Genomic DNA, 27,910 nt, shown 5'->3' with positions numbered 1-27,910 from the left:
GCAAGAGGGTGACATCAAAGACAGCTTTAATTCTCTAACTGGGAGAATTCACCCTCTTTGAAATCCTGAGAAGTTAAAGATTGTAGGTATGTGGTGCTCTTGCCTCAGGTCTGAGGGGATTAGGCTTCTGGGAAGTTCTTAAAAAAGGTTTTCTCTCAGGCTGAGTGCTGGTAAAAGTAAGATCTTAGCTAACTTGGCTATTTTTGTTGTTTATTAGCAGATCATTTCACACAGTTTCCAAAACTGGGATTGCATGTAACTGAGAATACGTGAAAAACTGGTAAATGTTGACCCTAGCGGAATAGTTCTCTAACATAATGGTATGTTGTCTCCAGTTTAGCTTCAAATATAGCTGTCACTGAAGCTACCAAAGTGCCTGGAGTGCTTATTATGGTCTCTATAGCTGTGTATGTGGCATTTTTTTAAAAATTATTTTAAAGAGGAAAAAAAATTTCAAAACAATTAAAAAAGCTAACTTGGCTATTTTTGTTGTTTATTAGCAGATCATTTCACCTTTCTTTTCAATGAACTAAGAGAAATTAGTAGTATAACCATCTTAACTATCTTTGTGTGTGTGTGTGTGTGTGTGTGTGTTTAAACTTCATGTGTTCTTTTTTTGGTAGGGGTAGATTATAGGCATGTACCACCACAACCAGCCAATCAGAATTTTTGATCCCTGCTTTTTCTGTTTATTCTTCTCCATTCTACTAAATATCGTATGGTTGCTAATGCTAAAATTTTAGCAGTTTTCCTGGATTTTTGTTCTTTCCTTCAAACCCAGTATCAAAATTTGTCAGTTGTCTTCAACATGTATCCTGATTTTGTTTAGCACAAATACTAAGCAGGCAAGCTCTTGAGACAGATTGCTTAGGTTGAGTTCTCACTCTACCAGTCACTAGCTATGTAATCTTAGCCAAGTTACTTGACCTTTCTGCCTCAGTTACCTTACATGTAAAATGAAGATAACAGCCAGGTATGGTAGTACATGACTGTAATCCCAGTACTTGAAAGTCTAAGGCAGGAGAATCCCCATAAATTTGAGGCCTGTCTGTGCTACATAGTCTGTTCAATGCTAGCCTGAACTACATAGCAACACCCTGTTTTTTTAAAAAAACAAAAATTTAAACAAAATGGAAATAATTTATTTAGAATTAAATCTGGCTACAGCTAACTGTTCAGTTAAAGTTAGTGTTACCTCTCTTGCTGGGGAGTTTCTTCCAAAGGTTCATATGTCAAAGGTATAGTCTTCAGGGTAGTGCTATAGGGAGGTATTATAACTCTTTTTCCAGTACTGGAGATTGAATCCAGAGCTTTCACACTGAGCCACATTCCAGCCCCTTTTTATTTTTTATTTTGAGGTACGGTATCACTAAGCTGTCAAATTGCCCAGGTGGGGCTCAAGCTGGCAATCTGCCTGTTTTAGTCACCCAGAGTGCTGCAATTACAAGAGTGGACCACCACAGTGGGAGAGGCCTTAGAACCCTTAAGAAATGGGGCTTGGTGGGAGGGACATCCTTGAGTCACTGGAGGTGTGGCCTAGAAGAAGATTGTGGGACCCCAGTTTATTCTTCTTTCTGTTTTTGTTGTTGTTTTTCTGCTTCCTGGCTCATGAGGTGAGTGGTGGGCTCTGCTATGTCCTCCTACCATGATATCCCACTCTCACCAGAGATCCAAAGCTTTGGAGTCACTTGGTTTTGACGTAGAAATCCCATAACCATAAGTCAAAATATACCTTTTCTCTTTATAAGTTAACTACCTCAGGTATTTCATTGTAGTAATGGAAGGATGACTGATACCTTATCAATCTTAATCCAACCAACATCTTCTATCTGGATTACTGGAGCCACCAATGTATTCATACAGATAATAAAAGGAGTCTGCCCAAGTTATCCTATGACATGTTTACCTACCTTATTTGTCTTTATAGTTATTATCAGTAACTATAAGTGATATTGTTTGTTTATTGCATGACTTTCTCACCGTAATGACCATTTCCATGATCAGTCTGGTTCATAATTATGTCCTTGTAACTAAAACAGTAACTGAACACTGTAAAAAAATCAAAAAGTATTTGTTAAAGAAAATGAATGTGCTAATTTTTAAAATCTTCCCATATTGCCCACTCATTTATATTCTGCTATTAAATAAAACACCACAAAAATCATGTAGCTCAGCATTCCAGTTTTAATAGGGGAAGAAAACAATCAGTAGAGGTGAAGGTTGATTTGGGGCCACATCTTCTACCTGTCCCAAATTCCTTATATACCTCATTGCCTCCAATTTCTTCCATCCACACTCAACTGTGCTCTGGTACTATTGATGATGCAGGATATCATGAGAACCAGTAGAACCTCCTTGTTTCTGGAGTCTTTCTTCCCTCTCCCTCTTCTACTTCTGTCTTTCCCACAGCTAATTCTCAGGTTTTGCTCTTAAGCCACCTTCCCCACTGCTTCCGTAGGTAGTCATTCATGGTTATGACTTCAACTGCCACCTACCTGTTGAGGAATCTGTACCTCAATCTTCCATCCTTATCTCCAACTCAATAAATTTTTTTAATGAGATGAGATCTTATTAAATTATCCAGATTGGGAATGAATTTTTAATCCCTTTGTCTCAGCCTCCCCAAATGCTGGCATTATCAGTATGCACCACTGTACCTCACACCCAACTCACACTTTTAGCTGTGCACTATAATCCTCCATATGAATGTATGTGAGCATCACATGTATTATGGTTTGTGTCTAGATGCCTCCCCAAAGCCTCATGCTGTCATAGGATTTTTTCAGAAAGGACTGAACCTAGTGTGTGTGATTGTTTCATAGTACAATGCTTTGATTAAAGGTGTTGGGATTAAGGATGTCAGTGTTACCTAGGGTGGACAGCCTGCATACAATATAAGGGACAAAAAGAGACTTGTTCCCTTTCTTCCTCTCTCTTGTTGCTTTTGCTGTCTTGCACCTCCCTGAAATGTTGCCCCTCTGATGAGTGCCACCTGGCCTTAGAGCTAGCAAATTATAGACTGAAACCTCTACAAACTGTGAGTTAAATAAACCTTCCCTCCCTTAACTTTGAGAATTGAGTGTTTTTTGTCTCAGCATTAGGAAAAGTAACTAAAGGCTAGGGATTTAGCTCAGTGATGTAAGCACCTGCCTAGCAAGTACAAAGTCATGAGTTCAATCCCTAGTACCAAAAGAAAGAAAGAAAGAAAGAAAGAAAGAAAGAAAGAAAGAAAGAAAAAGTAGCTAAAATAGAATCTAGTACCAGAAGTGGGATCACTGTCGTGACTAACCCTGATCATTTATCAGGAGCCTTTGGGAATGGCTTGCTGGAAAAGCTTAGAAAGTTCAGCGACACTGGCTGAAAAAGCAGAGCTGGAATATCTTGATGGGAGATTCTGTTCAAAGCTCAGAAGACCAGAATATTGATAGAAATTCTATTGGTAAATACAAGACTCAGGAGGTTTCTACTTGCAAGAAGGACTGCATGGGTTGTTGTACTTCAGACAATGTGCATTGTGCCTTGGTAGAAAGTTTGTCTGCATGTTGCTCATGTCTAGACTTTGCCTGAGCCTGGAATGAAGGGTAATAGATGAATTAATCTGGCAGAAGAAGTTTTAAGACAGTCTAATGTTGAGGTGGTAGCATAGATACTGTTGGGGGCTTTTAACCAGATGTATGTTGAGAATCAAGAGAACCAGTAGAATGATTTAAAATGTTACAAGGTTGGCCAGAATGTAAGCTCCAGTAAAACTGTGTACTGGCAAAGACAGAGCAGAGGAAATTTTGATTGCTGAAAAGTTACAGGAAGATAAAAATTATGGTTCAAGAAAAGATGGTTTTGCAGTTTCAAAAGTGAAACTTTTGCAAAAGTGAAAAACTTTTGCAAAAGTGAAAAACTTTGCCTTGAGAAAATAGCCAGTGGTGAAAGGAAGCTGTTCTTTAGAATTTGATTCATAGGCATAGGACCCCTACAGTCAACACAGAAAGAACTGGCTACTGCTCCAGTTGCTGACAGACCTTAGCATCATCCATATGGCACTGGTTTTAGGCACATGCAGAATTCAAGAGTTGTGGGGTCAGGAAGGCTTTCAGTCAGATTTTAGAGGAAGGCCTAGGCGATCAGGTTGTGTGCTCCTGAGAGGGCAGTGTATGAAGCTGTGAGTGTAAAGACAAAGATGCAGTTGAGACTTCAGAAGTTGGGAGAAGCTAGGAACATGGATTATCTGAGGAAAGCTAGGAACATGGATTATTGGGAAACATGGATTGTCCAAGGAAGAAGCAGAGCAGGCTCAAGAGAGAAGCCACGAGAGCCACAACTACCAGAAGTGTCCTAGGGGCAGAGCCACCACAAGCACTTTGGAGTTCACATCTTGTCACAGATTGTCTCAGATGCTACACATGGAACTATAGGATTTTAATGTTTGCCCTACTAGATTTTGTATTTGCTTTCATACTTTTTGTGTGTGCCCCTGTTTGTAACTTTTGGAAGGAAAATGTCTATCTTGTACCATTGAATGTTGGAAGTGTTTAACTTTCTTTTCATGTTTACAGTTGCTCACAGCTAACAGGGTGCCTTAAATGTTAAAGGAAAATTTTGGCTTGAACTTTTCAACAATGCTGAAATTGTTAGGGCTTTGACAACTCTTGGAGATGGACTAAATGCTTTTGGAAAAGGAATGTGCATGAATTGGGGTGGGGGGCAAGGTCAGAATATTAGGGGTTGTATCTAGATGTCTCCCCAAAGCCTTATCCAGCCATAGGGTTTTTCCATAAGGTGGCTGAGTCCAGCGTATATGGTTTATTTGTAATGTAGTTCTGGGATAAGGGTGCTTGGATTAAGCACCCTTATTTAAGCACCAGTGCCAAACCTGCTATAGGGTGCGTACTCTGCATACAATATAAGGGACAGAAAGAGGATTGTCCCCTATTTTTGTCTCCTTATTGCTTTTGCTATCTTCCACCTCCATGAACTATTGCCCCTCTGCCATGTTCCGCCCTCCTTGGAGCAAGTTAATTATGGACTGAAACCTCTGCAAGCTGTAAGTTAAATAAATCTTTCCTCCATAACTTTGGGTGTCGGGTGTTTTGTTTCAGCAACGAGAAAAGTAACACAATATGCTCAGCATTCTCAAAAGTAAGACAATATGCTCAGCATTCTCAAAGTAGAATCTATTCTCCACCAAAGCTGCTCTTCCTTCAGTGCTTCTTTCCTGATGAATGGTAGGAGGCTGCCCAAACCCAAAGTTACCCAATCCTCACTCTATTCCTTTCGAACAATCTTAGAAATATACTGAGTCTAAGTATTACATCTATTTCTTTTGTTTTTGCTGCTACTATTAGTTTTCGCTATCATCATTTTTTCTTTTGATTAATGTAATAACTACTTAATTAAATGTTGTGATGGTTAGTCCACTCGCTTGGCTTGAGAGACACCAGAGGATTAGGAAAGCAAATTTCTAGGTGTCATGGAGGGTGACCTTGGGGGTCATAGCTGTTCTGTGACCCCTTGCTCTCTGGTGCTCTTCCCCTTCTACCTCCTAACTACCATGAAGTAAGCAGCTTTGCTCCATTAGGCCCTTTCTCCATGATGCTTTTGCATTGTGGTCATCATTCATGGACAAATTAAACCTCTCCTTTAAATTGCAGATTGGGCATTTTGTCCCAGCATAGGAAAGCTGACCAATAGAAGTATTTTTCAAAAGATGGACCCTAATCAGTTAATGAAGTGTTAAATCAATTTTATAGATTAAACAAGCTTTTAAAAGAACTTTAAATTCACTTGTAGAATGCAGCAGTTATCAGGACAAAAATTAGTAGCAATATAAGTACATTTACTGGCAGCATCATTTTTTGTAATGATTATGGTGCTCAAATTATTTTCAATGATGACAAACACATCTGTAAAAGAAAGCCTGCCCTTGCCCCCATGCACTTAACCTGAGTACAGAAATGCTCTACATGAATACTACTTCATTGATAGCTGATAAAAAGCGGGGCAATTTAATTTTAATATTAGTTATATATACATCATAGTTGTGAAACACATGTAGGCTGCTTCTTGGGGAACTATAGGTTACTCAGACTTTTTGTCTCCTGCACCTCAACTGATTACCTTCCCTGGAATTTTTACTTGAAAGTTGCCTTTTGTTCTTCCTTTGTGTGTTGTTCCTTTGATTTGAAATAGCAGGCAGCTATTCATATTCAGTTGGGTAGTACAATTTTATTCTTTAATTCCACCATCGGATCAGGAGTTAAAGTTTCAGGATGCTGAAACTTCCCCAGTGTCAGTGAGTCTAGTAGCTACTCCTCCCTCAAATCTTACTGCTTCCTGAAGCACTTCTGACTTTCGTAACAGTCATTCCCAGCCTCTGCACCCACCAACTTCCACCGTTCCAGTCCTGTGAGCAATTCTTACGACGGGGTGCAGGCTGACGACTGTGACTGGGGGACTGAGGCCACAGAGAGAGGAGGGAGCTCTGTGACGAAGATTAGTAAATGTCCCTCACACACCAACAAATCGCAAGGTCCAGCCTCCAGCCTGCTATAATCAGCATTTTAAACATGAAATAAATGCAATAGAATAGAAACTGACTACAGTTCAGGTTTTGTAATTGTCATTTTTGCCTCCTGCCCCCCACCTTGTTCATTTTTTACCCTAGAAGTGACCTTAAAAACAGTGCCATGTAAGAATCGTTAAGTATCGTATTCAAAGACAGACACAGCTGGCATTAACACTTGACTCTGACATCCGCTGGCAGTGGGGTGTTGGTGAGTAGCTTTGGCAATGACCCTTGCTCTGCTCATTATTGAGAAGAGGATGATGAACTCAGGGCTGGAACTGGCCCCATTACAAGCCACTGTCAGTCATTTGCCTCTAATCTTTGCAAGAACTCTGAGATATTATCACCTCATTTCAACAAAGAAACTGAAGCTCAGAGAAATTAAGTAACTTGTTCAGGATCCTATTGCTTGTATGCTGCCAAGCAGGGATTTCATTTCAGGAGACCTCACACCGTTTCCATTGAGCATACATTTCTACCATTATAAACTATGAGGTTTATCAACTTATGGTTTTTGACATATTAACGTAACTCAGTTAATTATATATGTATTAAAGGTCGGTTTTGCACATAGTTGTAAGTTTGATATAGTACGGAAAAGAGAAAACTAAAATACGGTCTGTTCTCATGGAATGTACAGTTAACTTAGCAATACTGGTATACAGCAATAATAATCTTGTTAATGGTGTTGACCATAGATATTTTTAAATTGTAACAGATGTTGTTTTATAGATTTGAATTATACTTAATGAAATCAATTTATAACTTACACAAGACATGAATGTTCTAGTGTAATTATCTAATTTGTAGATAAAAAATCTACTTAAACATGAACGATTATAAGTTGTTATTTTGAAATTTAGCAAAAGATGCCTGATTTCAGGTACTATGATTATGGGAATAATATAGTCTTTTTTGCATTTGAAAAACACCCCTGTGGATTGGTATTTTAGTTATTAGGATTTTTAAAAACAAAATTGGTCTGCTTGCCAGCTAAGAGCTAACAGGGAAATATACATAGGTATAATTACTATATGTCAATTAAAAATAAATACATCTAAAATATGATTTGCTTATGACTTCCTAACAATGGGAAGTGCCTTGGTAATTAATTTAAAATTATGTGTGAAGGGGTAGTTGGGACATCAATTTAACATTATCCCACAGCTCTTTTCTACTTGCTATTTTTCTAAGAGATATGAGTGTTAATTTTAAATAATCTCAGAAAAACACAACTATGTTTCTTATATCAAAATTCACTAACTCTGAATGAAACTATTCTAACAGTTACAATCATGCCAATGCAGCAGAAGTAAAAACAAAATTTTAACAAATTTACATTTGCTGGTTTGTTACCTTTGCAGTTTGCCTGAAGTTTCTTAACTTTGAATGTTTTTAGGTTGAAAATAACTTTGATAGCTTTTAGTCTTATCAACTGTTTTTACTTTTGATTACATTTTTTTCAGGAAGGCTTTTTTTCCTGTAAGTATAATAATAATTATGTAATAGACTATTAGAAAAACCAAAGAACTCAGAGGGAAGAACATTCTTCAAAAATAATTCTTTAAAGGGCTCACAGGAAGCAGCCTAGTCATTCGTCAGAACAAAGCCTCACCCTTCCACATTTTGTTTACTCTTTCTGCTTTCCCTATTTGTTGTTTTAAATGGACTTTCCATTCCTCTAGAGTGTAGCAAGTTCCAAGGAAAGCTCGAAAACATAGCTTATAGGTGCAGTCCTGACTTACCAGTTTTTCTAAGCTGTATGTGGGACAAAAAGAAATCAGTGGGCGAACTGAAGCAGTGAGCAGGCCGTCTTGGAGGGGATGAGTGTGTGCGGGGTGCTCTTCTGTAGTTCATCCTACAGCGTGGGGGAGCGGTGGGAAGAGCCAACTACATGCCCTAAGGCCTGGGCAGTGATTGATGTGAAAGCAAGAATCAGAGCCAGGTAGAATCCCCCTCTGAGGTACCAAAAAATAAAAAATAAAAAACCTTAACATGAACTCTATCATTATCTTGACCTAATTGGTACTTACACATTATGCTCTGTTGTTGTTATTATTTCTTAAAACTAAATTCTATTGTTTCTTAGTTATACCCTATGCGAAAACTCTAAGAGCTCTCAAGAAGAATTAACAAACTCCCAGGAAGATTTAAGTTTTCAACTTTCTTTCTTTTAATTTAAAATGAATAATAGTCACATCCTATTTAAGAAGCCAAATAATATTAAACATCTAGATCAGGAAACTACAAGTTCATTTATCACTATTCTATATTATCACTATTTTCAAAGGATCCTAGGACATTTCTCAAACAGATAAGAATTAGCTTGCAGAAATATACACTAAGAAATCTGCCATGGAGTCTCTGGTTACTGTCCTGAGGCTTATAATTCTAAAATTTTTCTAAATAATTATCAGATATAAGATAAAACAAACAAAAAGGATATTTGAAACTATCATAAGTGTGAAAATGAGACAAAACATTTCACAAGAAAAAGAACACTTGAACTCTAACCCCAGCTGCCACAATATTCCCAGCAAGCACAAGATAACAGGATTCCATTCTTGTGATGTGTAGGAGTTAATACACACTCAAGAAGCCAGTGTTTAGGGTTAGTGAAGGCATGGTATCTTCCCCGTAGGGGAAATAATGGATCAGGGTTATTCTACTGGAGCTTATCACAAGGTACATGACTCAAGGCCCTATAGGACTATGAAATTCAAAGTTGCTTCCTTCAGACCGGGTTAGTTACAGGTATAGAATAGCCAGAAACTAAGAAATAGAAATAGCTCCTCATCCCTTCTCCAAAATAATATTAAAAGGTCTACGTAGTATGGAATAGAATGAAACACTAGGTCTTCTGCAAATGGGAAGGGGCTAAAGAGATGGGAGGAAGTTGGAGAGAAGGGAGAGGAAGGGGAAGACAAAAGAATTAAGATGTATTATACACTTCTGCCAACTCCCCCAGTGAAAGCAGTCATTACGTACTGCAAATGTGTACTAACAACAACAACAAAATGGGAGGGGAGATTGATACAGGTTCTTGCTGTATAATTCAGAGTGGCTTGAATTCACTAAGTAGCCCAGGCTACTCTTGAACTCACAGTGATCCTCCTGCCTCATCCTCCTACGTCCTGGAATTACAGATGTTTGCTCTTATGCCTGACCTAAAAATTTTTTTAATTATAAAAAATAGGATTCTAAATGAAGATAGTAATGTCATTTTCAAAATAGATAAAAGACTAATCTATAAAGGTGCACAAATTAAAAAAGAAAAATGGGCTGGACATGGTGGGGCACTCCTGTAAACTCAACACTCAGGAGGTTGAGACAGGAGGATTACTGTAAATTCAAAGCCAGCATGGGCCACATAGTGAGTTGTTCAAGACTATACTGAACTACATAGTGAGACCCTGTCTCAAGAAAACAAAACACCCCTACAATCAAATTAAAAACATGATGTCTTGGAGGAGGTGATAATCTTCGCTTCTCAGGTACGTCCAAAAGAAGTGACAAGAGAAAATGCCATCAAAGAGCAGAAAGCTGTGTTTCATTCATTGGAGAGATACACACTGAGTGCCTGAAATATAGTGCTATGTCTAAAAGAATCTTCAGAAAGTTATAAAATGTTATTTTAGGGCTCATCCTAGGATTTACATTTTTATAGGCACAACTGATTAAGGTCAAGGTTTGAATACAATGGTATTTTTAAAGTATTGTTAGCTTTTCTCCTTTTTAGAGATGTAAGAAAATTAAAATGTAACTGTAAAGCAATTACTGAACTAATCTGCAATTTACAAAAGAAAAAATAATAGGGTTACCTGTATGTGCAGTAGTTGGGGGAGGCGGAGAATATAACAGGTGTGTGCATCTGTGTTGGGGAGAGGAGCTTCCAGTTTAGCTGATTATTTCAGAGAAATTCAGAAGATTGTCTTGTGTTCTGTATCTTCTGCGCCTTGTAATAGTCATCCTCCACCTTTTAATTTTCTAGTTATTTTGAAACACACCTTGGTGAGCTACTCTATCAAATCTTACTTGTCATTAAATATAAGCTTATTCCAAAACATCACAGACAACTTGCTTTGGTTTATAATTTCAAGAAAAGTAATCTTGGTTACCAGTTCAAAATTTCACCCAGGGGCACAGAGAATAATTATACTTGAAAATAATGCTCACTTTCGCTGTTGATTTTTATATGTATATGATATGCAAATACATACAATCTTGCTTATGCATAACAAGTTGATAACGTAAAATACTGTGCAATTGAGCTTTTTGCATTTAATCTTAAAAGTAATTATACTGAATGAAAGAAGGCAGATATAAATAAGTTGTGTACTTGTGTTTATATAAAATTCTAGACATGCAAAGTAATCCATAGAGACAGGGAAAATGGGTAATTGCCTGGGTGAGAGGGCAGGGGACCCCGAAAGGAAAGAGTGACAAAGAATATTGAAACTTTGAAGATGCTGGAAATATTAGTCATCTTGATTACTGGTGATGGTTTCACATATGTATACAAATGTTAAAACCTATCAAAATTGTACATTTTAAATACATGCCATTTGTATTTATATCAATTATACCTCAACAATGCTTTTTAAAAATCTAATCTTGACTATGAAGTTATTCTTATAAAACTGAATGGTACTAACACAACTATGATATATACCATATAACGGGATAAAGGTGAAAACTATTTTTGATGTTGTATCTTGCAGTCAAGTGTCTGGTAAACTGGTCCAGTAACACTGATCCCTTGGCTTTCATCGCTACAGAACAAATAGCTTTTCAAGTTCTCATATAACACTGTTTTTTATGGTGTCTCAAAAAGCTAATGCTAGGTGATACCTCCTAAGACTGTGGCTGAATAAACCATGGAGTAGATTTAGTAGTTTCTATTGATAAGGGGAAAGGGGATGAAAAGCAACAACTCAGGGACAGGAAAGGCAGGTCGCTACTTTCATTTTCCCGTTAATATCTACAGGAAGAAAGATGGTTTCTGAAAGATAATCAGTTCAGTGCTCAGAGCGGCCTTGTAATCCATTCTATCCACCCTGTAGCCAAAGTCACATTTCAAAACCGCACAGCCGAGCACGTCATTCCAGCTGGAAAGGATACCGTGGCTTCCTGCTGTGCACTGCCTGTAGGAACAGTCCTGCAGGTAGCTGGCTAAGTGCTTGGGGACTGGATCCATGTGTAGCTTTTCAAGGCAGCCTCCCTGAGTCCTCAGGCATCCTGAGTGCCCGCCCCTGTGCTAACCATCAAGATCTTTCCTGCTGCTGTGTAGTCTGGGTTCTCCAGGAAACAGGCTCTGACTGCAGGCCTCAGTGTTCCGGATGTTTACCCGGGAGAGCCCTGGAGTCAACAGCAACCGACCTGAGAGGGCGGAAGCAGGATCAGGGAGACGGAGAGATCAGGCCGAGAGTAAGCCTGAGGCCACAGCTGCCTACAGAACAAAGTGCTCTGAACCGGAAAGAGCCCACATGAGGCCGCCTGCACCGTTTTGTGTTTAAACTGCATGTGTAGTTTTGTTTCGTTTTGATTTTTTTTTTTTTTTTTGGTTTTTAATTTTATTGGGCCATGTTTGCAGTACATAATGATGACGTTCATCATGGGGAACTGCTACATGTGCATAATAAGTCCTGATTCTTTTTATTTTCCCTCCTCCAACAGCACTAGTTTTTAATTTGCAATTTAATTGATTTTTCTTTTTATAGGTAAGAGATAGAAGACAGCATGGACTTGTTATTTGGAGTTTCCTGAGGTTTTTAAGGAAGTCCTGCTCCTGTATTCTCCACTCACACAGCCCAGGAATTTATTACTCTGCATGCAGATCTACACATAGCTTACCAGTTCCTGTAGTAGGGTGGGTGACAGAGAGAGAGAAAGAGAGAGAGTTTGTATGTGTAACATGCTCTTGCGTATATGTGAAGTCCCTTTTTATACATTAGGAAATATATTTCAATTTCAGTATGAATAGACTCACTGGCTCAGAAATCACCTCTGAACAAAGCATTCCATTTCCTTTGCTACCCCTGATTTACCATTTTCACCAGATACCATGAACACACCCATTAGACCACAAACCTTGTGCAAACCAGGCTTCTTCATCCTTCGTATCTTGTACATTCAATCAATGATTAGATGATTTGTGATGTGCTCGGAAAACTTTGTATGAGTTTGCTAAGCCTGGAAGCTAAATATTTACTGTTACCTTTATATTTTTAACTGAAATATAATCACATAGAAAAGTGCCCAAAGTATTAGTATATCACTCGATGAATTATCCCAAAATGAGCACCTGACAACCAACCAGGTCAAGAAACAGAACATTTTTGGAAGCCCCTCCTGTCCCCGCTCAAGTATCCATCTTTATAAACTATTTCTTGTTATACCAAAATCCAGGTATCCTAGCCTTTTTTATTCCTTTGAAAAATAAATAACCCTCCCATCCTGCTGTTTTTCACCCTCAGTTTTCTTTTCCCCTTCCTCCCCCTCTCCTCCCCTCCCTTCTTTTCCCTTCCCCTTTCATTCCCTTGCCTTAACTTTTTTTCTTCAAGCCTTTGCACTATGGTTCATCCCCAGCCTTTTAAAAAAATTTACGTTTTTATTCTGAATCAGTGCCTCACGAAGTTGCCCAGGGCTGGGTTCCAATTTGCCGCCCACTTGTATCCACCCCTAGAAGTGCCAGGATTGAATGGGTGTGATGTCACCCCACTTTCCTGATGGGCTACTAGCCTACTTGGCTTCCATGCTGTCTTGTACAGTGTGTAATCTCAAACTCTGTCATCTTCATAAAGAAACATACCCGTGACATCCCACTTCTAAGGCTTCATTATTTTGTGGGGCCCCACTTCTTCCTTTGTCTCCTTTTACTGTTGTTCTTTTTCCCCACATTCTTCCTGGCTTAAACAGTTTACCTGTTTCCTGCTAACTTCTGACCTCTCTTCTCATTTTAACTCTTCCACTTTTATATGCTGTAAAAAGGTTTGCCAATGTGAACTGAAGCTTTGATGAGCAATTTAAATAAGGTCCGAGAAGAGATTCTTTGAGACTGAAAAGATTAAGGGAACGTGGTCAGTAGCTGAGTAGAAAAGATGTCAGAGTTAGAGAAAATTATTTACTTTTCTGTATGTCAGGCAAAAAAAGAAGAAGAAACTGAAACTTGACAGCCTCAAAGGGTTAACCTCAAACTACTTAACGTTACATACTCAGGATATGGATTTCAGAGTGATATAAACAACACTGCTTCAGAGTTTCAAAAGGTACAATTAACCGAAAGTGCTATTAGTCTAGAAGGACAAAATTCAATAATCACAAGAATTGACTACTTCTCTGGAAATGTCTCATTTCTGTGTGTTTAACTGTAACTTAGGTTTTTTTTTTTTTTTTTCATTATGCTTAACGGTTCTTCAGTTTCATGTCATTTGAAGAACTGGTATCTGTTGAGATTTGTGATTACAAGCCATACAAGGTATAAAAAGTGTTCTCTTAAATCTTTATGACATGACTTTAATTATGTCTAAATGTTAAAAGTGTGTGAATATACTCATGTATATATGAGCTGTTGTAAATGAAGGATAAAAGACTGACCCAAGAAATTCAGTGCAGAGAATATCCAGTGACTACAACTAATCAGATTAAATGCTGGGATCTGATAGTGCTTACATAATTTTACATCAGTTCAGTCTAGCTTTCTCAGTAAACTGTTCTTCACATTTGGAAAGACGCTAAACTAGGTATGGTGGACATGCCTGTAATCTTAGCACTGATGCAGGAAGATTACGTATTCGAGTCCTGCCTGCTCAACTAAGTAAGACCCTGCCTCAAAATAAAAACTAAAAAGGCTTAGGCATGTAGTTTAGTCACAAAAGTTCTCCTAGGTTAACCACTCTCCACAAAAAGGGGGATACTGATACCAAAACCCTGTATAGAATATGGTTCCTTATACTTTGTCTATTCTTGTATCTGTCGCTCCTGTAGATTTTGAGAACCTCAAAGATGAAAATGTGTCTTCTCCTCCACACCACCAACATGGGGCCTATACCTGAAGGTGTTTCAAACCTCCTGAGCTGAAACTCAAGAGTCAGTCCCAGCTCCTCTTGCCCCCCCGCTTTGTCTCCCAATGACTGTTTCCCAAATCTACAAACATCGGTAGAGTTTACCTCAGAAGAGTAGTTTTTTATAAATCATACCTTTTTCTCCACTCCCCAAGCTACATTCAGGTCCATACTGGTCAGGTCATTGTTGTGGCCTCTTCCCTGACCCTAGTGTTTCTCTTAACTATGGACACGTTTCCGTCTGTCTTCCACATGATTCTTGGAGGTAAATGGACTTTCATTACTTCATTACTGGGGATTGAGCTAAGGCCCTTAGCACTGTTACATTCCCAGCCCTTTTTTATCATGAGACAGTCTCACACTGTCTCTTAAATAGCCCAGGTCAGACTTGAACATGTGATCTTCGTGCCTCAGGGTCCCAGACTCTTGGGATTACAGGCGCATGCCAACATGCCTGGTTTATATACTTCTTATATAGCTAAAGGAAAGAAAACTTTTTGAGTGTCAACTATATGCAGGTACAGTGTTGAGCATTTACAGTTATATCCTTTACTAATTATAATACCCTAATGTGGCAGGGTTGTATTGTTATGGTGTTTCAGCAAAATGAAATTAAGAGCGATGAAGTATCACTCTGACATTTTCAAATTAGAAAGACCTCATACACATATAACTAGCAATGCTACTTAAGACTAAATTAGGCCATAAGAAATTTTATAACATTTTTAGAATTTGGTTAAAGACTAGTAAGACCCAAATTGTAAGAATTAAATTAAAAGAATACCATCTAAAATTTTATTTATCAGGTTAGCTTCTATTTACATAGAATATGTCTAGAACAAGAGTATAAGCTTTAAGAATGCAACATAACTAAACAGAGGTATGTTTTCTATTATTATTATTATTTATGATACTGGAATTGAATTCAAGTTCTTCACACTGAGCTTTGTGTTCCCAGTCCTTTTAAAAACTTTTTTATGACAGGATCTAGCTAAGTTACTAAATAATCTAGACTAAATTATAATTTGCAGTCCTCCTGCCTTAGCCTCCCCAATTGCTGGAATGCAAGCATGCACCATCACATCCAGTGATACACATTTACTGTTCCAAAAAAGTGAACACAGCTATTGCAAAAGGCATAAATCTTACCAACTAGTTAAACAATAGGCAATAAAAATTTAGTTATGTAATATAGATAATAAATAATAGTTATATAACAATAATATGTTAAATATTCAAGTTATTTTTAATAATAATTTTGACAATTGACTTGGAAATTCTTTTTCTCAAATTTTCAGAATCATACCCACAACTGGAAAAATTTAATAAAACAAAAAATTGCTACTATTATAAAATTCCACAGAAATTAAATTTAAGAAACAGAGAAGTGGACTTCCTTACTGTCTGTTCTTAGAGACCCAAAATGCCTTCATCATCCTGTTCTGATCAGTTCTATAGTGTTTGTTTTGTATGTGAAGATATGGACAACTATTTGGAAAAAAACAAGAGACAACATCATAGACAACGAAGATCTCTGGTTGTCTTGCTTTGAAATCTGTGTCTCTTACATTGTTCTCTTATGATCTGTTTTGTTCTGTTTAATTTTACCCTCTTTAAAAATAAGGAAAAATAGAAAAAAAACTGAAATACAAAGTTCTAGACTGAATTTTAAGTAAAGAGAAACAAAAAATGAGCAAGATTTGTTGTACTTTATGACTAAAATGGAATAGTGTTAGGAAAACTGCTCAGGAAGTCAGAACACAATATAAATCAGTAAGACATTCCATACCATTCTAGTCACAGGAAATCTTAAAATATCAATCCATTCTGCCTGTGTATACAGCAAAGTCAGTTTCTAAAGCATTTAAACCATTGTACAAGGTAGAAATTATGTGCTTTGTCAAGTAAAAGATCGGCTTGTGTGCTAATCTTTTTATAAATATCAATTCAAAGAAAGAGAATACATAATAAAAGTTATACAAGTTCTTATCAAAACTAAAAGAAAACAAGGGATGAAAATTATTAAGTAAGAGAAAGGCAATGCAGCATTCAAAAGTGTCATACTTGTTGGATTGATAATTACAGAATCAGAGCTACATACAGTAGTGGACTTGCAATGTGCTGCTGTAGTGTGGAGACCACACAGCTGTGGCCACACGGACAGAAGGAAGTTCCTGACCTGCCCAGGTGTTCCAAGTACCCCAGCCCAGCTGCCACACATGTAAGTAAAAAAACTGTCTCATGACCATAGCCTCAGCTGTCACCTTCCTGCAATCATTTGAAGGACTCCAGCTGGACAGTGCCCAGCTCTGCCAATCCCTAGAAATATGGAATATAACAAAAAATTATCATCTTAAGCTACCAAGTTTTGCTATGGTATAAAAAGTTTTGCTATGGTATGCTACATACAGCAGTAAATGATTTGAACATGTAAAAAAAATCCAGAGAGCTATTTAATACTTCTTAATTTATTTATAAGTGCTAAACTTTAGCACTACTCTAGAAATGTATCTAAATTCAGATATATCACATATATATCATTTATTTATTTATTTATGTAAGACAGGTCTCATTACATAGACCATATATATAGATAGATAGATAGATGTACAGATATATATATATATATATATATATATATATAGTTGTATTATAATGCAATATAATACTTTACTTATTTTACTGGGCATAAAAATGAGTTGTTAGGTCTTGAAACTTGTCAGACTTTTGTATCCTTTATTCATTCTTTAATCCTTTTATATTGTATTTCAGTCTTCATTCCTCTATGGAACTCCACTCTGATGAAGATCACAAACTTTGTAATCATAAATCCTAAAGAGCCTCTATCATACTGAATACTGTGGCCCATAACCCTAAAATCTTACCGTTAGCTTTGTAGGACTGCTTTTTCTTGCTATTCCTCTCTTTCTGCTCATTCCTTCTTAACAAGGAAGTACATATGTTGTTCTCATGCTTGTCCATATACTCCTTTACTGTCTCAGCAATTGTATCATATTTTCACGTTAGCCTCTCTCTAGAACACTCTTTGATAATTTCCTTTGTTTCTTAAAGCCAACCAGTTTTCAGTTCTTCCTCCCTGTAACATCTTGCAGCTGCCTTTTCTTCAGTCCTTTCCTTGTTGAGGACCTCATTAACTCTTGTTGATACAAAGGCAAGAGTCCTAGCCAATTCTTTGCTGAAAGCCTATTTGCTTCTAGTCCATACCATTCACTTTTACAAGATTAATTTACCTGACTGTTCTCATTGATTAATGCCTACTTTAATGTCATTTGATGTATAAATATAAAGTGTGATCCAAAAATATGAGTGTTTAAATTTTGTAAATTAATATGATAGATATGTAGTCTTTAATCCTCCTCAAAGGACTGCCCCTTGCTTCAAACACACTGTATGTGTGGTAAGTAAATATACAGATAAGTAGATATAGATACATGATATGATTTTCCACTGGGAGACTTTTTAGGTTTGCAAGCAAAGGAGTGAGATAATATTATTATAGCTTTTCCAACATTTTTCCTAGTAAAATTTTAACTAATTTTACAGAAATTTGTTTCTTTTGGCCTGTGAGCTATCTGGCATTCATATACATAATCATCTTATCTTGGTAAGAAAACAGTAATCTAAAAGTCAGGAAACATGATATTATTCTTGGTCCTATCACTGATTTTTTACTCTAACCAAATATTTATGTTTTCAGTGTATAAAAAAATTTTAAAGGGAATTCATTAGCCTTAATTCTTGTTTTTCAACGTAATAACATTTTAAAAATATGAATAGAGGATGACTGATAAGTTTAAGTGGTAAATCGATAGAAAATACGTCTTTGCTTAGTCCCCATTTTAACATTTGCTGAAGCATTCTAGACACCAAACAAGCATGAGGAATCATATCGTGTCCAACCATCTAGTGAGGCCCATAACACATCACTTTAGGGCACACTGGCCGCTGAACAAGTTTGCATAAAACATGAAATAAACTTTTAATTTTCAGAGTTTAGGGATTTTTGATTTATAGAGAAGATATAGTGGACTTGTACCAGTGTTACACACACACATTCTTGGGTAGGTGTGAGAAAAGAGTGCTGTGTGGCTGTACCAGTCTGTTAACCAACCCAGGCAGGGAGCAGGAGGTTTGGTGAAGAGAGAGCCAAGGCTGGGCATATACATATCGATAAAAGAAAAAGATTATATTGCATTATTGTTTTGAGAACCTGTTAGTGACATTGAAGGAGAAATGCCCAATGATAAAATTCAAGACTCCTTTTCACTTTATTATTGTGTTCCAAATTGTCAGATACTTACTGATGCTACAAAATTAAAACAACCTTAACTGGTTAATTTAATCTCTTACAGAATTTTTTTTAAAAATTGCACACTACATATTACATAGTAACATTTTCATTTAAGCATGCAACTATTTCTTGTTTGTCTACACAGTAGTTCAAGGCTTTTAATAATTTTATACACCCATAAGTTGGTCTCTCTCTAGCTTCAGCCATACTATACCTTGCCCACTATACAAAGGGGTTACCTGACACCCACTCTGAGAACTTCCAAGGGCTCTCATTAGAAAAAGATTAATACCATTATATATCTATGTACATCTCTCTCTTCACATACTACACATATATATATATATATATATATATATATATATATATATCCTTTTCCCCCTCTGTGTGTGTATTCTGATACAATATGTGATAGCAAGTGATATTCAGTGATTTACTTGTTTATTTAGTCATTCACTTATTTATTCAGACAAGTTATCAAGAGAGTGCCTATTCAATGTCAGGCATAGGCACAGGGCATGCAACAGTGAGCAAATAAAGACAAAACTTATATAATGCACAGAAATCAGAAATTAAAATATAAGGCAATAGACCAAAGAGGGATGAGACAACAGCTTCCATATTTCTTTGTACAAGTACAGGGAAACTCTGAAGATTGAAAACTTGGTGGTAAGAGCATGACAAATGACAAAGCTCAGGAGAGGAGTTGGGAAGCAGCACCAGCCAAGCCTGTCAAGACCTTGCGCCAAAGATACCTGCGATCTGAAGTGTCCATTGAGTGGATCTAGAACTAAGTCCTCTTACATGGCTATCTCAGCACATTAAATGCTTGTGTGTAAATAGCCACTTAATGTTTGTTTTGCTTAGTATTTCTATTATGTTCTCCAATCTTGTGGTATGAACTATTTGCCTATTTTTCAGAGTACTCTCCCATGAAGTAAATGAAAACTCAGTAACCAATCAAGGAATACATCAATCTATCAAAAGTATTTATTGGGAATCTATTGGACAAGTGATCAGCATATAATAGAAATCTTGAAGATTTTACTAATAATTAAATCAGGAAAATTTGAATAAATATGCTTTTAGTACAAAGTCTTACTATTTTACTGAATATAAGCACTTTTTAAAAATCTTTAAAATCTTTGGAGCACTACTTAGCTTTCAAATATTTGCAAATATTTAGAAACAAAATATTTACTATTCCTTGTTTCCTACCTGACACAAAGTTAAGGCTCTGAAAAAACATCAAAGTGCTCATTTAAATAATATTATTATAATTATGCAAACGAGAAGAACGTGGTTAAACATAAAAAATGCAAAGTCTGTATCACTCCCTATTCTTTAACCCAAACTCAAATAAGAGGGAAAGAATCCAAGGAAGGATGCACCGTACTTTGTCATTTCCTTCTTGGTGCCTTGAAGAGATAGCAGAACCTAATTCTGCTGGACTCTATTGCTTCCTAGCTGTAGATAAGATGTGGGACTCATTGGGCATTTATTTCCAAGCAATTTTTAAAAAATTTGTTCACACAGAAATTTTCTTGCAGGTAAAGTTTACATAAACTATTGGTTATAGGCATGTGGAACGTAACGAGGAATTGCCTCCCTTCTCTGTGTAAGTGCAGGCTTCCTAAAATAGCCTATATTTGAAAACTATTACTGCACATAAGGTAAGTTTTAAAACATACCAAAATGGAGTTCAGACAGGCAAGATGTCTTCTCTACATAACCCTGTTGATAGGAGGCCTCATCAAAAGCAGAATCTGGAGTCCTATTTCCCTGTACAATGTGCTCTCATATTCTGATGCTTAGTAGTATATGCCACTCGCTCAATTTTTAATTAATTTGGACATATATTTGTTAAATGTCTACTCAATGTCAAGCATAGTCACAGGGTGAACAACAATGAAAAAAAACCAGTGGAGAAGATAGAAAAACATCACAAAATATAAATCAGGCGGTGGCTGTAAGTACTATGAAGAAAAATGTAGCAAGCAGAGAATCATAGGTATAAAGCAGGGGAAAATCCTAAGTCTGAATAGGGTGGTCTGAAAACACTGATGGAGGATGTGACATATAACCAGAACTTGAAGGAAAAGAAGAATACGAATCTCTCTGAGTCTTCCCAAAAGGGAAATAAGTGCAAAAGCCCAGGAGGAGATTCTATGCAGCATGCCTGCGGAAAGCAAAGAGAGCACTGGGGCCAGAGCACAGTAAAGGAGGAAGAGAGGAAGAGGAGACGGCCAGGTGTGCAAGGCCTGTCTGCCTCTGCTCCACGTGAGGGAGGAAGCCCCTGGAGGGCCTGAGCAGTAGAGTGACATGATCTCATGTTTCTTGAACTATGTCAGCTGCTATTTAAAAAGAACAGTTTGTAAGTGTAATGGTGGAAGCAGACAGATTGGTGAGGAGTTTGTAAGAATCAAGATAAAATGCAGGAGCGGCCAACAGTGACAGAGCACAGAGGGCCAAAAGGAGATATATTTTGAGAGCTGAGCCCACATGATTTCTTGATGGTTTGGATATGAATGTGAGTAAAGAAAAAGAATAAAGGATGACTCTAAAGTTATTAGCTGAGCAATTAAATGATGGAATTACCATTTACTGAAGTGTAAAACACTGCATGGGCAACAGATTTGTAAGAAGACCAAAGAGTCGCATTTTCACATGCTGAGGTTGAGATGCATCTAAGACAGGCAACTGAGTACACATCTGGTGTCTATGAGGAAGATCTAGATGAGATATATATATACTGATATATATATCAGTAGCACATATGTGAGTAAAGATCTAAGACATGCTGAGATCACCAAGGAAGTGATATGGACAGAGCAGAGGCCAGAAGATGGTGCCCTAGTGCACTCCAGTGTTCAGAGATCAGTGGAATGCAGTGGAATGCAAGATTATTTTAAATGATCAGATGAAGACTGAGAATTGGCCACAGCATTTATCCTTGTGAATTTCATTGGTGCTTTGTCAAGCATGACATCACATCGCAGATGGGATGCCCAACCGGAATGGGTTGGGGAGTGACAGGGAAGAATAGAGAAAGGGAGAGAGGAAGGGAGGGAGGAAATGAGGGAGAAAGAGAGAGAGACAAGGAAGAGAGTTTTCCTGTATTGTTCATGAACTTTCTATATGGTGATTAAATATTTACAGAGTCTCAAAATTAGAATAGTAACTTTTTATTGAATACCTTTCCTAAGTTCAAGACTAGCCTGAGAAAATTAATGAGAACTTGTTTCAAAATTTAAAAATACACAGTTATTGGGGCTGTAGTTCAGTGGTAATGCATCCCTGGATTCAATCCCCAGATCTAAAATGAAAATGATGTGATAGGCCCTTAGTTCAATACCCAGTATCACACACACAAAAATGTCTTCCAATAGTATGTAGTCTACAGATGAGAAAATTGATGGTTAAGCAGTATATTCTCCAAGGACCTCTATGTGGTGAGGCTGGGAGCAAGACTTTGAACTTGATCTGTCCAATTCTTCATTTTTAGCTTTCACTAAGTGCTACATTGTCTTTAAAATGTTGCAATAAATTGCCATATTAGAACGACTTTCCTGAGGTTAATCAGTGATTTAGGAGTGAGAACATAGAGAGACTAACAAAGACCTACCTTCCCAGTTGATCAAAGTATCCTTAATCACTGGCAAGCAAGAACTCCACAGGGCTGTTCATCATGGCAGCTATCAGCCAATTCACAGCTGGCTGCTGCCCATGAAGCCCTTTTCAGCATAAACTGATTGGATGAACCAGTCTTAGCAAAGTCGCTAAATTCAAATAAACAACTTCTATGAGAGAGAAATTCAGCTCCATGAACATTTATAAGACCAAAGAGCTTAGTTCTGTCTACAACCCCAGTTACTCCAATATTAGGATAAGGAATAGAGTACTTTTTTACCTGGTTTTTATGCATAAAAAGCCATCCTATTTACCCCTCAGCAGAAAGGGATCTGTGTTAAATGGGACAGACCTATTCCTTCCCACATTCTGCATCGAATTTTGACTCTTAAAATTTACCCTCACCTTTCTTGCTGGAGTCCACTGGAATAAGACAAAGTAAACATCAAACAGAATTGCAACGAAACTCTATATGGTCACCAGGATAAAGACGAGTGTCACAGTTGCCTCTGTTCTGAAAGCCTGAGAGAATTCTGTCACAGCTTGGTCCAATACTTAGGAAGAAAAAGTTAAGCTATGAACTGAACTTGCATTAAGATCTAGGTAAGAAAATTATATCATCTGGCTTTATATTCTTTAAAAAAACGGATAAAACCAAGGAAAATAAAACAGAATAAAACCAATCAAAATAAACTAGTGTAAGTGATACAGGATTTCAAAATCTTATAAAATCAGCAACAGTTACCATAATGCCTTTTGCTGTCTTCAAAATAGCTGTAGACACATTCAGACATAGTAAAAATCAAGCAGAACAGAATAGAGTAAACACAATAAAAACAGAACAATGAATGCAATAAAGGACTTCAAAATAAGCTACTAATAAATCCAAAATGGCTACCATAATATCTCTTGCTGTCTTATATAGCTTCTCATGCCATCAGATTTAACACAATCAAAACAAACAGAATAAAACCCAACCCAAGAAAACAATGAAAATGGTATGGTTTCCAGGTGGGGATCACCTCCTTGTGAGTCCTGGTTCTCTCCCCCAGCAGTCCACAAATGACGCTGACTTGTGGAGAGAGGGTGGGATCTGACTGTCCCCACTCAGGCAGCAGCCCGTGTGTGGTGATGGTTTCCAGGCAGGGATTCATATTCTTTTCTATGTGCTATGGTAAAAAATAACACACTGCAGTTTCATATAATAATCACATTTTAAGACCAAAACTTTACCATCAGCATTTACCCAGACAAAATCTTTAAACATTTACTGTTTAATATTCCTTTACTCATTGAATTTAATGATACATCAAAGCATGGTGAAAAACTGATACTGATTAACTCTGGGTCTGTGATAGAGCCTACTTTCATGGTTATGTCTAATAGAAGTTGTATTAAGTAAATCTTGTCTTTGATTTTTTAAGTCTTTCTTCCTAAATGTTTTATGAATTCAGGGAATGTTTCATTTCAAAACTCAAATATAAGCTGGAAAAGAAAAATGAAGCCTCCCTATATTTTGAATATGAAATTTGAACCTGAGGCACAGAAATGCATTGCATTATGCAAGGAATGCAATGTGCAGATATGAAATGAGTAGCATTTAACTTTCCACTGAGGGCCATGGATGTGTTACGCTGACTTATATAGATGCTCAGGTCCACACATGAGGACAGGAGCTCTGCAGTTGTTCTTTGCCAGACAGAGAACCTTTGGATGACTCAAGAGCTCTCTTCTGACAAATGGGCAGTAGCTTTTGAAAATAGTACTTTAAAAACCAACAAGCTAATAGTTCCTTTAAAACTATTTAAAGAAAAATAAGCTAATGATTTCTGAAGTCTTTGGAAATGCCGAAATTCAAACTTATGGTGAGAAGTGTCCTTAAAAATACAGATCTGTCTTATTTATATTGTAGGCCTTATAATCGGCTGTGAGAAGGTAAAATGAAAATATTATGATTGGTTAAAATAACAGATTACATTTAAGTGTAGCCAAGGCAGTACAGGAAAATGTGTGCCGAGCCCTCTGACATAGGACTTCCTCTTCCAGGATCCCCGTCTCCCCTCTTCCTAGAACAAGAGGCCCACAGACCTCACTTGATGCTAAAATGACTCTTTTTTTAAAAAGCAAAATTGTTTCTCATTCAACACTTGTTTTACAGTTTAATTACAAATAAAAAATCAACTATCAATGTACGTGAGTGTATAAGCATTGAATTAAATGAGGAAAAATTTTTTTCCTAAAATATACATGTGGGTTGTTTGGGGCCAGGCAGACAAAACAATAGGCTAATTGAATTCTTCCCTTTTCACCTGATTGTTTTTGGTCATGGAAAGATACAAACAAGGCTTGGCTAAAACACCAATCATTCATTTTGTATAACTACACTTAAGAATTCACTCTATGAATTCCCAGAGGGTTCTCGGGTAAAGAAATTCAAATTAACATTTGAATCCTACCATAATACTATAGCATTTTACTATAAGTGAGAGCATTTTACTGGATGCAGGAATTTCTAGGATTCTGGAGAACCATCTGGAGAAAAGGGCTAGTGAAAAATGGAATAACATGGAGAGGGTCAGATCCATAAGGTGTATGAAGGAAAAGATCTTGGATTCAAACAAATACAAAACAAGAATGTGAAACTATTAACAATAAACAAAATAGGATAAAAGGGTGTGATCATCTCTTAAATAAATATGAACATCTGTATCTTTGTGTTTATAGAGATGACATATTACACTTAAATATTTCATGCCAGAGGGCAAAATGACTGGTTGCTCTGCTTCATCCTGAGCCAAAGAAGAATGCAGTGGTTAAAGCACATTTTTCCATTCTGTCATGAAGAATAGCTGAGAAAACATCAGATTTGTGAGGGGATTTTTTCCTCCCACCACGCCCTCCTCGACCCAGCTGAGGGTTTAATTCTTACCTCTTCAGTGAGAACAGCATTTCCTCTCATCTCAGAGCATTGTATCAATACTGGTGAGACCGGGACCAGAAGAGATTAGCTATGCTGAAATATGCCCATCATAAGTACCTCAGCGACACTGAAATGAGAGCCAGTGTACACTGAAGTTATTTATTGCTATTACAGAAAATTGTATGAAGTGGATCACTAGGAGGGAATGACGGATGTGATCTAAACCTTTGAGAATAGGGAAAAAATTCTATGTAAAATAGGGACCCTCCACGAAAATTAAAAATAATTTTTTAACTGTGCTTCATACACACAAACCAACCAAATAAGTAAAAAGGGCTCTCTAAAATCTAGTTAGAAAATAATATAAAACTTTACCGAACCAATTATAGTGTACTATTACTCTAAAAATAATAATCAATATGCCTGTGACAGCTGAAATGCTGGAACAAGAATTCCAATGATTTTACTACTTTAAAGGGAAAAAAATCTTGAAATAATTACATCAGCATATGGGCTCTGGAAAATTTCTTCCACCATACTAAGGTCAAACGAGCATTTCCTGTTTCACGTTTCTAGTACACGTTGTCTTTTTAGACAATAATAGGTGAAACAATAGTTTGGCAGGAGCTCAGTGCATACTAAGAAATGCCCTGGCTCTCGAACACTGCACTGAGGGAACCTCAGATGGCAAAGATCTCAACGAGTACAAGAAAGGCAGAGATGCGTCAGGGGAATGGTGGTGCTGGAGAATGCAGCTCAGGAAGCAGCACATCCTTGCCTTCAGCCTTCCATGGGTCTTCGAGTTCTTAACCTTTGCTGTTATGTTTAATGTTTACATTTACACATACAACATTAATCCCTGTGTGTGAATAACCTGTCTTTTTGTCTGTTTGTTTGGCTTTTGTTTGTTTTTTACTTGTTTGCAAAGCAAAATTGCAAATACCGAAAATGAGTATGTCAGTGGTTCTATTTCAATGTGGTTAACCACATGGACGTTGCTTCCACTCTCCAGCCTGCTTCTCCGGACCCCAGAGAGTCACTCTAGACGAGAATGCTCCTCACCATGTTCCGCAGCCCACTGAGAACTGCTTTATCTGTGATCCTCAGAGCTACTCTGAACACCACAAGGCAGATCCACCAGTACTGGTTCTCTCAAAACCTTCTTCCATCTTTCACCTTCTCTGATGCCATCCTGGGGCCTCCAGCACATGCTGACATCCAACAAATCTGCCCATGCAAGAACATTTGTGCCGGTCATTTCCCAAGACTCATCTGTAACATTCTGGTGCTCAGTTAAGTAAAGAATGTGTAAAGAATCAGGATGCAGTGTAGTAATTAACAGTGGAACAACTGTTTCAGAGTGTTTGCACTTAATAATATGACACTGATAAATATTTCAATAAATATAGATCTACACAACTATTTTTAATGATTGAATAATATTCCATTCTGGATATATGTCATTTATTTCATAAATGTCTCACTGATGAAATCATTTTTTAACTTTGACTGTCCTTAATAGCACTGCAGTTAATATTTTGCTAATCTAATAATGAAAAACAGCTCTTGTGCTTTCATTTCTATTCTTAATCTTTAGTGAGTTTTAATTTTTTGTAGGCTATTTATATTCACAGATGAATTACTACCTTCATTTTTCTGTAAAATGTTTTCATCTTATTGATTCATAAGAACGCTTTGTATATTAGAGATACCAACCCTCCCATCTGTTATATCATTCATGTGTCACAAGTATTTTTCAAGTTGGTTCACTTCTTTTCAAATATATCTTTATAATACTTTTACTACAGCAAAACCTTAATTTTTGCATGTATTTCTGGAGCAATACTTGTGAAATTTTTTTTAAATGACATTGTTCTTACTTTAAGAAGAAAGCAAACATTATGAAAGAGGATGCAAACTGAGATGATTTTTAAAATAAACTAGGAAGCATTAAAGAAATATCCATATACATGTGCGGAAATGCTCAACAAGCAGTGCTTTAAAAAGATCAAGATTAAGTCTTTTCTTCTCTTTTGTTTTGTTTTGTTTTCTTTCCATTTTAGGCAATACTTCACTGTGTAGCTCAGGCAGGACTCTATCTCAATTTGTGGGTCAGGCTGGACTCAAACCCACTGTGAGCCTCCTGCTTCTGCCTCCTGAGTGCTAGGATTTCAGGTGTGTGCCACCATGCACAGCAAAATTAAGTTTTCAACATGAATGCAAAGTTTTACTGTATGACCTCTCTCACCTTGCACCACTCATGAGCTTCAACTTCAGACCCAGAAAATTATGTTTTAAGTATCACTGGCTTTCCATATCTGTGTGTCCCATACCTATGGATTCTACCAACCACAAATCAAAAAATATTTAGAAAAAAAAATTACAACAGTACTGACTATGCAAAATGTACAAGCTTTTGTCCTGTC

The 27,910-nt window shown here is 37.1% G+C and overlaps 1 long non-coding RNA gene across 1 annotated transcript; it reads left to right on the top strand.

The window, feature by feature from the left end:
* Positions 1-27,910, top strand: LOC106025002 (uncharacterized). The gene is made up of 3 exons (XR_001199080.2): positions 1-86; positions 16,708-16,843; positions 26,497-27,910. It is a non-coding gene; the product is annotated as an uncharacterized LOC106025002 (long non-coding RNA).

The sequence above is a fragment of the Cavia porcellus genome, unplaced genomic scaffold (genome assembly GCF_034190915.1).
Source record: "Cavia porcellus strain 051 isolate PalLab524CR breed Dunkin Hartley unplaced genomic scaffold, mCavPor4.1 scaffold_1, whole genome shotgun sequence".
Taxonomy (NCBI): domain Eukaryota; kingdom Metazoa; phylum Chordata; class Mammalia; order Rodentia; family Caviidae; genus Cavia; species Cavia porcellus.
The sequence above is the reverse complement of the archived record's forward strand: the minus strand, read 5'-3'. Positions and strand labels throughout refer to the sequence as shown.